Raw genomic sequence first — 16,338 nt, 5'->3', positions numbered from 1 at the left:
AAAACACATTTAAAAAAATACTTGAAATTATACTTGTATTATAAGAAATTTACATTGACCTTTCTACCTGTTATGAGTGTTATGGAAAGGTTTGACATACAGTGGAGAAGGATGCAAGTGCAGCTTTACTGAACAACTTGCAGTCCAAGTAACAATGAGCAATGCATAATACTCAAGAAAATTAAAACTCAAAGCAAAACAAATTTACCTTGCGGTTTGCTCCAAAGAAAAAAAAAATGTATTTAATTTCTGAATATCTTTAAACAAAATTTGAATAAAAGTTGGAGCTAGTTGATATCTTTTCATCTGCTTTTTTAAACTAAGAAGCTACGACTCAGAATACTGAGCTAAAGCTTGACTACAAAATTAAATCGAAAATCAAATCAAAAACACAATATCTGTTTTAATAATTAAAAAATATGTTTAATAATAATAATCAAATTGCAATTAGATATTTTCTCAAATCTCACAGCCCTAAGACAGAAGTAACATAACTTGAATAAACAGAACCAAATGAGATAAAGACACACAGCTGAAATCAAAGCACAATTAAGAAAGCAAAGAAACATTGCAATTGAAGTCCAAAAGATACAAAAGTCTAGATGCAGTGCTCTAAAGGGTGCCTCATGGTCACTACAGTCTAAGGTTATGAAATTGGGTGCATAATCAGTAATAAATAGAGAAGCAAACCGAATATTATTTACTTTAGTTTTAAAAATCACAACAGATAAAAAAGGACAAGACTGTTGTATATTAACTCTCCAGATTAATTGCATCAGCTTATTAAAATTATTTTAAAGTATTGCAATATTACTGAACCTTTAAGGATTAAATCATTCTAAACAGTTTAGTTCGATTCAATATCAGCAACATCGTGCACACAGGCAAGCGTTCAGACAAAAGTTTCCTGATTATACTGTCCTTGTGGATCTAATCAATGAAAAGCAATGATATAGATTACAGGTTGAGCTATTTGTTGCAGGTTTTTTCAACTGCTAACAAGCATTGCGCAATACTGAAGACACAAGTTTAAAACTGTTCAGGCAATCAGAAGTCTAAATGGAGCAAATTGAGAATTATCTTTCGCTGCTTTCACACAAAATGCATGGAATAAACACATTTATTGCACAATTTCTAAAATGTTTCTTTTCATCAATACTATTTTAAACATCCTCACATTTTCCACATGCTAAACTCATTTTAAATCTGATAACAACAATGGTAAATATCATGCACTTTCTGCTGTATTTATTTAAAAATAAAATAGACAACATTACCAGGAAATTAAATCAAATAAAAAATGTCAGTTATAGCTAAAAACTGATTTTGTTAAGAAATATGGATCAAAGAAAAAAGGTTGGTAGAGAAAGAATGGTTATAGATGGTGATAGAATATTAATATAATGACAGTGGGACATTATGGAGGACAAACGAGAAGAAGACCAAGAGACCTGATCTCTGATGAGGCAAGATCCACTGTGTATCATGTAGTAAACAGGCTGTCACTGAGAGTACAAAATGTACAGTTTCTACATCAATAGTATGACAAAGCAGGTGAGAACAGCATCCTTTCATGATAATGGAACTTACTGTGCAATTTAAGTACAATACAATGTCTTAATTTCTACATCTACCACCACTTTAAACTAGAATTCACTACATGACAGAAACTGTTTTTTATTGGTTATTCCTAAGGTTGTCTCTCTAGCTTGCAGTTCAGCAAATGTTTTACATGTAAAGTACTACCTTTGCAACAAACTGAGAACTGTCAGTGGTTTAGGGACACAAGCTTTTTTTTGAGACGCATATTAAACGTTGTGCTGCTCTGGAAAAGGAAATCGTGAAGTTGTTTTAAGAAGGCAGACAAGATTATTCTTTTATTAGGAATTAAAGTTCCACTGGCATCAGTTAAAAGCTTTTTTATCTCTTTGCTGCAACAGGCTGATTTGGGAATTCATGCTTCAGCCTGCATTATTATGAAACAGCAGAAACAGATGCAATATGTTTGACTGCAGTTTCTAAGTAAGATGAACACTATGGAGAAATGTGATGCCAATGACTTTTGTTCCATTTCACACTCATGATATTAACGGGAATATATTATAGATGATAAAAGCATCTTTTTCATGCAGTTCTTCACACAACACCAAATAAATACCACAAGACACCTTAACAATGTCTACACTGGTCTACACTACACTACTAGTGGAAACTTAAACAAATTATTTTGACTTGTTGCAATTAAATAAACTAAGTTTGACAAACTTAATTTATAACAGTTTTCAGTAATAAATTAAGTTAGTTATTTTAGGTGTAACATGTTTTAGTAATTTATTTATGGCAAATATAAGCATGGTTTACGATCAATAATAATCAATACTTGTTTTTGCCACAAAACATAAAAGTATTATTTTTATATTAACATCAGAAGAGAATTATTTGTATGGTAATAAAAGTATTAACTATTATAATTACATGAACAATATTAAATTTAATGATTCGTACTGTACTCTATCTACTGTTTCATTCTTGTTTTCTTTAAAAAAAATTACTAAAACTTGTTACACCTAAAAGGATCAACTTAATTGTCACCGACTCGGTCCCAGTCATTCCCGTTGCTGGCCAGCAGAGGTCATCATCAGCGGACTATTGACATTACGTCATCCATTTACACTGATAGCCTACACACCTGACACGCATCCAGCAATCACTCTCCACACACATATAAGCAGCACACACACGCTGCTTCATACGCTTATTTCACGTGGACGCCATTTTAAAGAACCAAAGCGAGGCTGCGGTGGGAAGAAACCCGGAAGTATCGGACCAGCACTGTAAACATTGCAGCAACATGCTGTGTACTACAAACCTCCAGTTGTTGCCAAGATTTCAAAATGCAGAAATGGTGTAGCCATCACTTTAATATTATTCAGTAAGTTTATTTTAAACAATAAAAGCAATTTAGCATCAAACAAGATCACAATCTCTGTGATACGCTTAAGTGTCCTCCTAGGCTGCAGTTCATGGCACTAGTTAAACAACTTGAGGATGCTTTCCTGCTTCAGCCTATGTAACCCGGTTGGTGATAAAACACTGCAGCTCTGTAGCACACCCTCGTGTTATCTGTAATAGGGTTGTCCTGGTAATGAAGTTTTAAACCCGGCTGTATCTGTGTTTGGTTTGCGTTCAGTTTACCACTCTTCACCCAGTGCAAACACAGATACATGGACTGGAGCGCGAAGCAGCCGTCAAGATCAGTGGAGTCATCAAGCAGATCACTCGGCTCGTCTGTGTTTGTGCTCAGTATACAGCGGTGGGTGAACTGATGACCTTCTCAGCCAATCATCATTGCTGGTGAACACAATGGCAAATCAGCGCTGTTTTAAGAAAGCCATCAACATTGCCCCAAATGTTATTGCGAAATTGCCGGTTTTCTCTTAATTCAGTATCGTGACAAGTCTAAAATAGTAAAAGAATCAGTTTATTAACTCGAGTTTGATAAATGGCATCTAAAACGTGTGTTTCGGAAAGAAAACCTTAGCTAACTAGTGCCATTTCCCTTAACTTCGCTAAAAATTAGCTCTGAAATCCCTTTTTACATTCACCATTCATTCAGAACAGACCTTCGGGTCACCTGGAAGGCGGAGAAATTATAAATTTGTGTCAATATCTGATTAGATATATAGCCAGTTACAGAACATTCCTATGTGACTCCCAATGATACTTCTGGGTTGCTTCCCACCGCAGCCTCGATTTCGATTTTGAAAATGGCGACCGCGTGAAATCAGTCAATTGCGAAGTCTTGTTTTGCCCCGGCTAACACTACTGAGCGTTCTCATCCTTGCCTGCTTTCCCGTTGTTATCTTGCTTCGTTTACTGACCCAGTCCTGCCTGCCGCCTGCCTTGTACTTCAGCCTGAATCCCGACTTTGATCCTAGCCGCCTGCCTTTGAACTCTAGCCTGCTTACCGACTCTGACACTAGCCGCTTGCCTCTGACCCATGGCTGCATACTCATCCTGTGTTTACCTGCTACCAGACGTTGGAAGCATGCACTCTTGGTGATGTCAGTGCGCTCACAGCTTAGTTGCTTTGGCGCTTTCCATACAGACTCCCAAAGTCTGTTTATACAGACGCACATAGAAGTTTCCACATGAAGGGGAACGTCCAGGTTACGTACGTAACCCACGCTCCCCGAATAGGGAACGGAGACGTGTGTCTCCACTGCCACAGCACCTGAGTCTCCAGCTGGGAGCTGAGCAATCGGCTCTTCAGCAGGCAAAATTCTGCTGAGCTAACTCACACAGCCAACTAATATAGCCCTAATTGGCTCATCAGTAGCCGCATTTCCACTATCAGGCCAGTGCGAGCCAGGGCTTTTATCGGGCCAGGCTGGGCCAATCGCCCAGGAAGTTGAGCAGTGAGGCCGAAATCATGCCACGTTTCCACTGTCGGGCTAGTAGCTCGCTGCACGTCACGCAAACCACGCCCCTAGAACATCCCCTGAATCAAACGTCACACAACCCACCCACTTCAGCAGGTATCAGGCAGTTAAAGCACACCACATCATCACGAAACTATTAAAATTAGGACAACCAAAACAAACAAATGACACGTTACTGTACAGCAGTACATTATATGTCTATACACACATACCTGTGTGTTCTCATTTATCATATTTATTTACTCGCTGAACGACTGTTGGCATCGAAATCCAGTGGTCTTCCCACTAATGGAGGGACCCAGCACAGGGAGCGCACCAATCCATAATATAAAACCACATATATAAAACTCTGTTAAAAACTCGATATAAAATGTATTTTATAACATCCTCAGTTAGACAGACGCTGTCCAAGATTCATCCCAAATGCTCCGGAGAGAACTGAAACATGAATTTTTCCCTATAGGCTTTATGACACTTAATAGGAGATTCCCTTAATTTAAAGATGTTGCTTATTATATCTTAAGTAAAGGAAAGTGTTCAGTGTTTCAGCACATAAGAGCAGCACATAATAAAATATAGCCTATATTTTGTTGCGCTCAACATTTATGCATTAATAAAGCTCTTTATGTATTTAAAATTTCCTTTTTTGATTTTACCACGTTATATAAAAACATACAGACTTGTTTGAGGACACAGAACACATTTTGAATTTGCAGTTTTCCCCGATGCGTCTGTAAAATGCTGCACAGCTGCAGACAGAAAAAAAGGTCGGCTAGTTTCTGCTTTCACTCACCCTAAAAATGCTTTGTTTGCACAATTTGATTAATATCATCGTATCCAAATACTTTATGAATACAATTTAAAACCTTCTCTGGTGTTTATTGTTTTGAGCAAATATATAAAATCTTTTTTTAAAGGGCTTTTGAAAAATGAAGTTTAATATGGCTTTAAAACAGTTTGATATAGTACCTAATTGTTATAGCTATAGCTTTTGTTAGTTTTATATTAGTTTATTTATTGAATGTGATTTTATTATATCCGACATCTGTAATTCTTTAAATTAATTCAATATAGCTTAGGCTATTTTATCTGGATATGACACTATTGTTTAGAGCCTACAAAAGTGGACATGAAATTTGTAAAGTTTAATGTCTTTCTGCTGTATTCATATAGTGTATTATCTCCAAAATAAATAAAAACAATGCGGCTTCAACAGAGCTACAAAGGGAGCGCTCTTTTCCTTGTCCTCACATTCACATACAAGCATCTAAACGAGCACAAACACACCTTTTAAACTAGACAAAAACTCTCGAAAACCTTTACTGGCTGCTGTGTCTTTAATATGGTGAAAAGATTATTATGCGTTATTAAAACATCAAGGAGGACACAGCAAAGAATGTCACTTATAAATTAAAACTACTTTATTATTTTATGCAACAGCCTTACATTTAAAAAAGAAACATAAGGGTGATCGTACGCAAAAAGACCCCAGCCTATAATTTGTTCCAGATGTTTTCTTTCCCTTATTTATTTGTTTATGTGTTTGGCGCATGTACTCTGTGCAATCAGAAAACTGTGCCCGCCTCTCCTTTCACTCTGCCCCGAAGCCTCAGTTGGCCCTCTTTGGCCCAAGGTATTCGGCGGGCCGAAAAAGGCCGGCCGCTGGCCCCTGGCCCCAAGAAAGCCCCGATTTGGCCCGATTAGGCCCCAGAAGTGACAGTGGAAATGCGACTAGTCTTGGCTCGCCCTGGCTCAGTCACTTTAGGCGCGATAGTGGAAACGCGCTAGTTTCAGCTGTGAAGCTAAGCTCTGCCAATTTAATTGGCATTTCATTGGCCTGTTTTTATATCTTTAGAAAAAAGCACTAAAGCACTACCAAAGTCTGTTTATACAGACACACGTCTCCGTTCCCTATTCGGGGAACGTGGGTTACGTACGTAACCTGGACATTTCTGAAGACAATCACCTACTGCACCTTAAATGATTGTTTAAACAAATGAATTCTTGGATTTTCTTGGTAATTAACATGCCTAGATATTATAGTCACTTTTAATCAATTGAATGTGCCCTTGCTAAATAAAACATTATTGTCACCAAAACTACTGTTAAATTACACTTGTGTAAAATAAGTTTTTAGACTAAGAAACAAGACATTGGTCACCAGGTTAGTTTACAATAAACCAAGCATAATTTTAATTCCACGATAAATTCAGTATTTTGAGTCATAAAGTGTTTAGTTATTCGTTATTTGTGCTCAAGTTTTGTTGATGCTATTGAAATGTGTGGTTTTACATTTCTTCAGGTCAGAAATACACACAATGAGAACAATCCTAAGTGAAACACTGAGGTATGAAACTTTTACATACATGACATTGAGAACGTTCGAGGTTACAGAAGTAACCCTTCGTTCCCAGAGGAGGGGAATGGAAGTGCCATAGAGTGGATTGATTGAAATCCACGAATGGGAGGATTCGGATCAGAAGCCGCTTGTCTGGAGAGTATTGAACGGGCCAATGAATGAAAATGAATTGGCAGCGTAAGCTTGCGCAGGTGTGCTGCATCGCCAATTATCCCAGCATATAAGCACACCTGAAGCGAGCAAACGCCATCCTTTTAAGCTGAAGAGACTTTCAAACAGCTAAGGGACAGTCATTATGGCGACGGAGTATGGCACTTCCGTTCCCCTCCTCGGGAAACGAAGAGTTACTTCTGTAACCTCGAACGTTCCCCTTCGGTTGGGGAACTTCAGTGCCATAGAGTGGACTGATTGAAATCCACGAATGGGAGAAATATGGAAAGCGCCATAATGACTGCACCTTACCAACGCCCCCGATGAGGGGATAGTCAAGCAAGCGTGACGCACCCACATTATGAGAGGCGCGGTCCTCCAACGTGTCCCAAATGTGTTGGGTGTCACCCAGCCCGCAGCTCTACAGATGTCTGTTAGAGAGGCGCCGCGTGCACGCGCCCAAGAGGATGCAACGCTCCGAGTGGAATGTGCACGCACTACCTGGGGACACGGCTGACCTCTACTCGAATAAGCGAGTGAAATGGCATCCACAATCCAGTGGGATAATCTTTGTTTCGATACGGCACTTCCCTGCTGCCGGCCGCCATAACAGACAAAGAGCTGCTCAGATGATCTAAAATTCTGAGTACGGTCCACATAAATGTGCAGAGCGCGAACTGGACAAAGTAAAGAAAGGACTGGGTCTGCCTCCTCCGGGGGCAGCGCTTGCAGGTTCACTACCTGATCTCTAAAGGGGGTGGTAGGAACCTTGGGCACATAACTCGGGCGGGGTCTCAGGATGACGTGAGAGTAATCCCGCCCGAATTCCAGGCACGAGTCATTGACCGAAAATGCCTCCAGGTCCCCGACCCTCTTAATGGAGGCCAACGCAACCAGCAGAGCTGCCAACAGCTCTAGGCGATTGATATGCCAATGCAACTGGGCACCTTTCCACAGGCCCGCAGCTGCATGCCCGCGACACACTGCCCCCCAACCCGTGTTGGAAGCATCTGTTAAAACAACAACATGGCTGGACGCCTGTCTTAGAGGCATACCTGCCTGGGGTGCTTAGGCACACTACGCGAGTTTGGTGAAGACCCGCGGAGACAGAGAGAGCCCGAAGGGGAGGACCTTGTACTGCCACGCTTGACCCTCGAACGCAAACCGCCGAGATAGGCGGTCGAGTGGAAGAATGGAGACATGGAAATACGCATCATTCAGGTCTATAGCTGCAAACCAATCCCGAGGATGAACGCATTGGAGAATGCGCCTCTGCGTGAGCATTCTGAACGGCAGCTTGTGTAGACAGCGGTTCAAAACGCGCAGATCTAGGATTGGTTGTGACCCACCGCTCTTTTTGGGTACGATGAAGTAAGGGCTGTAAATCCCACTCTCCATCTGGGCTGGAGGAACTGGCTCGATTGCACCCTTCACCAGGAGGGCAGCAATCTCCTCTCGCAAGACAGGGGCGGACAGGGGGTTGACCCTGGAGAAATACACGCCTGTGAACTTGGGGGGCCGTTTCGCGAACTGAATTGCGTAACCGAGTCTGATTGTGCGTATGAGCCACCGCGAGGGGCTGGCCCGCGCTAACCAGGCAGGCAGAGCCCTTGCTAATGGAGTCATTGCTACAATCGCTGACGTACCAGCGGTGGGGCAGCGCGGAGTGGGTGTGCTGATCCGGGAAGCACTTAGGGAAGGGAGACCGTCCCCCCAGCGCTCGTGAGTCACTGGTGAAGCACGTAGAATCTGCGAGCCGGAAGGCAGCGCGTCCCGGATTGGCAGAATTCGTGCTGTCACATCCGGGGAAGGGGAAAAGTGCTCTTTGATTGATGTTTTGGTGGCACTGAAAAGTACCATTGTAATCGGGGCAAAGAGCAAGTTTCCATGAGACCAGTGTAGGTTCACACCTCAATTATTTTGACATTTTATTTCTTGAAACGAGACATGTTTTTTTACTTGTCTACAAAAAGCTTCTTGATTAAATTTTTTTTTTTTTTTTTTTTTGGACTAGAAAGAAGACAAAAACTCTAAGACAAGCACTTTTTGCAGAGTACTAATTCCTTGTCATGGTGATCAGCCGATACAGAGTACTGATTCTGATTCTTCAAGCTTTATATAACTTTAACATTGCATAGGCACAATTACCCTTTAAGTATGAGATCTTACTTTCCCTAAGAAAATAAATTAAGGATGTTGCATACATGTACAGTGCAAGTATTCATAGCACTTCACTTTTTCCACATAATTTTATTGCGACAGCCTTAATCCAAAATGGTTTAAATTCATTTATTTCCTCAAAATACACAAAATAATGACAATGTGAAAAGTGATTTTTCGACATTGTTGTATTCATTTTAAAAAATAGACAACATTACTAGAATACGAAATCAAATCAAAATGACTATCATAGCTTAGAACTAACTTTTTTAGAAATATGCAGTGCTCGAAAATGCGACCGTTTTGGTCGCATATGTGCCCGGAATTATCTATGCGGCCTCAAAAAATATTTGGGAGCATTTGTGCGGGTTCTTAACATTGATGTTGTGCAACCAGTTTTCACAGCAAAAAATTCACCACATGCGCGGATTAAGGAGGCATTCACGCATTAAGCATCTTTGTACCTAAGATGCTTCCCCTGGAGGAAAAAACTGGGACGCAGTTTTCAGGTAACAGTGTTTGCCACTAAATCTAAACATTTTAAGCACGAGATGTTCTAACATTATTTAATCCTTCATTTAATTGTCATGATGCGACACCGTGTTCCCCATTGCTAAAGAGCATGCATTCACTGAGATGAAACTAATATTGCAGCTTATGAAAAAACCCTTATTGCTTTTAAGATGACTTATGCAAATAATAAGTTATATGTCAATATCATCTGTGCAAAATCAGACAGCACCCGTGAGAACAGCACAGTTATTATAGTTAACTCAGTTTAACTCATTCACGTCAAGCAGTGTGTGCAGGGCCGGTGAGCGCAGCAAATTTTTGTGTATCTGTTAGTTTTGAGTAGGGTTGATTTAAAATGCAATAAATCTGTTATTATAAAACGTGTAGTAATCATCATTTTTGGTGGGTGCAACTAAATTTTAAGTCATGGAGCACCGGTGCTACCAAGAAAAAAGGTTAATTTCGAGCCCTGATATGGATCAAAGAATAGAAGTTGTTAGGGAAAGAAGGGAGAGATAGTGATAAAATGATCAATATAATGACAGTGGGACGTTATGGAGGACAAACTAGAAGATAAGGATGGCTGATCTCTGATGAAGCAAGATCCACTGTGTTCTTGACCATGTAGTAAACAACAGGCTGTCACTGAAAGCCAAATATGCACTGTTTCTACATTAATAGTATGATATGACTAAGCAGGTGAGATCAGCATCTTTTCATAATAACGGACCTGAGTGTGTAATTTACGTGAGTACAATATGATGTCTTAATTTACACATTTACCACCATTTTGAACTGGATACATGACAGACATAGATTTTTTTTTTTGGTTATTCTAACCTTATTATAAGGTTGCCCTTCTAGCTTGCAGTTTAACAAATGTTTCAATATGTACTGTAAAGTATTACATTTGCAACAAATTCAGGACTGTCTGTGGTTTAAAGTAGGGTTGGGCCGATAGACAATCCCATCGTCCATCACCGATGGCCGATAGACATCACGATGCTGAGCCGGCATGGCGATCCTCTGCCCCGCCCCCGTCACAAACCCACTTCCGAAAAATACACACTCAGGCCCCGTTTACACTAATACGTCTTAAATTTAAAATGCCATTTTAGAACGAAAACGATTCACGTCCACACTGGCGTTTCATCTAACATTTCTGAAAAGCCCCCCTTCCACTGCTGAAAACGAACATCACGTGACCACACACACACACACACACACAGACACACGCACTTAGACATGCACTGCAGCATACGCGCAAGTCTGCAGCCAGTCAGCAGCCGGTGCTCTGGGCACAAAACCCCAGAGAGCAGTGCATATTGGACAGTTTATCAAGGATGTACAGCTGGATCGCATCTAACTATAGTTGTTAAACGTGATAGTTATTTTATCTTGTCTATATCTAACGACTCTTCTGTCTTTTGAATCCATCACGTGTCACAGCGTCAGTACACTGCTTAAATCTTTTGCTTTCATGCTTGCACTTAGTAATTTAAGCAAAAACCTCAGATACTGTTGGTTGGTTCCTGTTGATTGTGCACCTTTTTTACCAACCAAGTTTGTCGAAGCTATTATTACAACACAGATCACCCTGCCTATTTATGCCAGAGTCTCACGTATAAAGTTATAGTCAGGTGGTAATTTGTGTGTAACTTGTCTTTATTTGTTTATGAACTGGTTATGGATAAAACAAAGACCATACAGGTCAGGTAGTTGAAATGGTGGGCTACAAATAATTAATTCATTATGAACTAATTAATTATTCTTGAATAATTAATTCACTGCCGCCTATGACAACGATGCCATCGACCCTCGTGATGTTTCGCATTAGACATCATATGATGACAAATTGGTCAACATTGCCCAGCCCTAGTTTAAAGACAAGCATATTTTGATACGTATATACGTATTATTTAAATTGTCGTGTTGCTGGCAGACAAGATTATTCTTTTTGAGGAATTAAAGTTCCACTGGCATCAGTAGAGAGCTTCTTTATCTCTTTGCTGCAACACAGGCTGATTGGAAATTGTAAGAGTCTAAAATATCATATGCATGGCAAAACATGTCTTTTTCACTAAAGAAGGTCCATACTGACTCCAAAGGCAGATACTAATAAGATCAGGGCCTTGTGTGTGGACCTTTGGGGTTTTACGATGTGGTCACATGTTGATCGTTCAGTTTAAATATCTCAGGATTTGGGCTTTGGTCACATGGTCAAGAAAGAGACAAAATAGCTAGTAAACTTTGCTTTGTCTCTATTTCTGCTCTGCTTCTCTCCTGTTATGGAGTCTATCTTCTCTGACTTTACTGCTCTTAGGCTTTCTTTGAGGCCTTCTTACTCTCTTTGTCTCTCCCTCCCCCTGTTTCTCCTTCTACCTCTGGTAACTTTATTTTTACATTTAAGCTGGGTACAATTATTATCAAATGCTTTTATCATTTCATGTTTTATCATTTTATACAGTTTTTTTGTAATTAATTCAGTTGTAACCATAGATAATTGTTGTTATTAAATAATTTCATTATCAAGTATTTGTGCATTACTTTTGATTTAACATCAACACTTAATTGTTCCATTTGCAATACAATACAATCACATAATATCGCTCCTTCATTTTAAGCTATTAATACTGCCCTTATTTCCGCTTTTGGTATAAGATTGCAGAAGAATAGTTTGACTAGAAATGTAAAGTTTTTACACTCTCAGAAATAAAGGTATGCAAGCTGTCACTGGTTGGACCTTTTCAAAAGGTACAAATTTGTACCTAAAAGGTCCATATTAATGCATCAAGGGTTAATATCATTACCTAAAAAGTTCCTCTTAAATTTGTAGGTATTAATATATACTTTTGAGGTACCAATATGGACCCTTCAAGTACAAATGTGTACCTTTTGAAAAGGTACCACCCCGGTGACAGCTCGTGTACCTTTATTTCTGAAAGTATACCCTTATGCTGATAACTTTTTGGTCAATGCGCATTCATTCATTCATTTTCTTGTCGGCTAAGTTCCTTTATTAATCTGTGGTTGCCACAGCGGAATGAACCGCCAACTTATCCAGCACATTTTTACACAGCCGATGCCCTTCCAGCCGCAACCCATCTCTGGGAAACATCCTATCACACACACATACACACACACACACACACACACATTCACACACACTCATAACCAACAGAAAATTAAGCCTACCCAATTCACCTGTACCGCATGTCTTTGGACTGTAGGGGTAACCGGAGCATCAGGAGGAAACCCACGCGAATGCAGAGAGAACATGCCAACTCCACACAGAAACGAAAACTGGGCCGGGTTCGAGCCAGCGACCTTGTTGCTGTGAGGCGACAACACTTCCTTCTGCACCACTGCGTCGCCCATCGGGGAATGTGATGGAATATATTGTAGATGACTAAAGCAAGATTTTCATGCAGTTTTTTTTTTAACACACCCAATAAGCACCACAAGACACTTTAACAATGTCTATGATTTGGAATCAATTATATTTGCCTGTTGAAAGTTATATTGGGTGGATAAGGGCAGTGGTTCGCTTTGATCTGTACAACAAGCCTACACTTAAAGGGTGTTTAACATTTTACGTTTACTCGCTTCATTCAAACGTCAAATTCACTTAATTCCTGCATGAAATTCTCTTCACAATAGATGTGGATTTGTGTCATGGACAGGGCATCTATTCACATCATTGCATTGACTTAAAGGTACAGTAGTGTCACCGTACCTTGTGTTCTCACTCTCTCCTCCAGTTCTATGTTACAGATTACCTTCAGTTACCTGCCTTTCAAGAAATCACAGGTCATCTGAGTTATTCGCTCCACCTGTTTCTCATCCTTTTTTTCCTATTTATAGCACGTCATTTCCCTTCATGTTTGTCGGTCTGTTGTCGGTGTGTGTGTATAACGATCTGTTACTCACCCATATTTGTGTCCAGGGCTGCCAGTGAACGAGTCTCCCGCTGTTTTTGGACTGTTTCCACGGCACTTCCCCGGCACTCACCCGACTGGGTTTTTTCTTTGCAAAGACTTTCTCCTAAATAAATTGTTTTCTGCACTTGAGTTCACTCCTTCTTCTACCCATGACAAGTAGGTGATCTGCCAAATGCTAACTGGTTAAAATAATATATTTAAAATGCACGATTTACACAACAATTTAAACAACAATTTAAGGAGCACGTCACAGGATTTCGTTGTTTAAAAAATTAACCAATGTGGATGTAAAACCCACTTCACCTTAGTAAAGCAGGCTAGGCAGAAAAGCGCTATTTGCTTATGTTTTATTGTTAAACTAAATAAAAAAAATCTACATTATTGATACTGTAAAGGTCCTTTATGAAACTGAAATTAGTTGCATCAATCTATCATTGGAAGATTTCGGTGGCTGAACAACATTTCTGTGCATACAACCCATTCATAACAACACGATATAACCGATTCATCTACATCAGCTTTCCATGACTAATAGAGTTTTAAAACAGAATATTACCTGTCTTAAAGTAATACTTCAGCCATGCTGTCATCCACCATGCAAAAGTAACTCCAATCTTGATTCAGAATTTTAACAAGTTTTGAATCAGCATTTGATTACCTCGTGTGCACATGAACGCAGATCTGCTTGAACAGAGAGGTGCAGTTGTATAAATCTACATTTGCTGACAGACAGTTTGGGCTACTTATCAGAAATGTGGGATATGTTGGCCAATATTTAATTGGATGAACATTTTTTAGTTCTATGCTTTACCCTGAAAATGAAAATGCATAAAATACATTTATATCATTTACATTTTTATTTGATTGTTTTTAGCAAAAAATGTAGGCCAATGTATGTATGTCCAATTGTCCTGAACTGTAACACCATGATTAACAAAATTTTCAGAAAGGCCAGGTCAATTATTAGTTTTAGAGAGATTAGCAATATATTAGCAATATATATAAATATGTTATGTGGAACCCAACATGTTTTACAGTTTACAGAAATATTTAGAAGATCTATTATTCCAACTGCTGTTAGGTTTTTATCAAAGTGGTGGTTCTTGTGTTTGTTGACTAATCATTTATTGTGTTGATAATATTGTACAATGGGGCCAAATTACTTATCCCCTACAGGGCTTAAGTTTCTATCTAACATGTTACAAGTAGTCTACAAATGTAGTAAAAACAGTAAAAATGTTTATAATTGCTATAACTAACTCAAACCTTCTTCTAACACTGTAGTAAGCAGATGTTGTTAGCTAGTATTACTAGAATACTAAAATAGTGTAAACTTGTTTATGTTACTTCACTGTTTCTTCTTACGCTCTATGCAACATAATAAATAGGAGACAAAAAAAATCAGTTATTTATAAACCTTTGGATTTAATCAGATCCCATTAATCAATAAATTGTGAAATTGTAGCTCTTACCTAAAAAAAAAAGAAAACAAAAAGTTGCCTCATTTGCTTTTAAGCCATCAATTCCGGGATATTTGTATTTGATCTTCACATACAAAGTGCACTTCGTGTTTACACAGAGTATTTGCTTTGCAGTGGTTCAGTTTGCTGAACCTCAGCTTGATCGATGTTTCAAAGCACATCTTACACAGGAGAGCAGCATGACAGAGCTCCTTCATGTGGTTGCTAATTGTAGTTTTCTTTTTTGACCTCAGAACATAATTTTATAATTAAATATATGAATAAACAAGATTTCTCAAACTTTAAAAAAAAAAATATTACAAAATAAAAGTTTATAAAATAAATTTTTTTATTTTCAGAAGTGAAGAAATTTTCTTATTTTTGTAAAAAAAAATATTGATGTTGTTAATTATAACACTAATAAAGAAATATTATGAAATAAACAGAATATAAAATGTATAAAATGACTAAATCCACTGGTTTGTAAAAGTATTTTTTTTTTTTACAATTTATCTAAGTGGTTGACAACTTAAATAAATTAGTTTAAAAATAAATTTAAATTTTGCTTGTCAATATAAACATTTACAAAGGTGATGTAGATTTTTTTTTTTAAACCTTGTGTGTTTTGAAAAAAAATTGTAAGTAACTATTGTTTCTAAAGGTGTTAAGACACCTTCAGAGATTTGATGAGATGACAGAGGCTGCACAATGGGGTATATGCACACAAACTTTTACTTTCAGTCAGCCAGCCCCAGAGTTTCTGGTTAATTGTCATCCCATACAAAATCACTGCGTTAAAGTTCTGATTTCTTAAAAAAAACAGCAATCTTTACTGCCTGGCTGAGACACAATATAAAGTGGGTATAAGACCAAACAAGAAGCACTGCATTAAATTTTATTTTTCCACGCCATGTCTTTAAAATATGGACATTAATTTTACCTCAGTATTTTCAGAGAAATTTCTGCGCTAGCCTACTGCTACTGCCTTTAAACAGTCTTTTGTCTCTTTTTAAGCTTTAACAGCTAAATGGATGCTTAAGTCTATTTAACTGATTATATTTGAATTGATGCTGCAAAATGAACCTTATAAAATTGAAAATAGACAAAGTTTTCACCAAAAGTTCATTATTGGCTGAAAAACACTGGCTGTGCATACAACCCATTAGATCAAATATTGATGACATCCATTTTTACGTAAACAAGAGAGAAGTACATTGCATCACCAAAAATGATTGAGGTCACACTCATGCATTTACGTCAATATACTGATTTAAACTTTTTAAAAATGAATAAATAAAGCAAATTGGTAGCAT

The sequence above is a fragment of the Danio rerio genome, chromosome 22 (genome assembly GCF_049306965.1).
Source record: "Danio rerio strain Tuebingen ecotype United States chromosome 22, GRCz12tu, whole genome shotgun sequence".
Taxonomy (NCBI): domain Eukaryota; kingdom Metazoa; phylum Chordata; class Actinopteri; order Cypriniformes; family Danionidae; genus Danio; species Danio rerio.
This window is presented reverse-complemented; position numbering follows the sequence as displayed.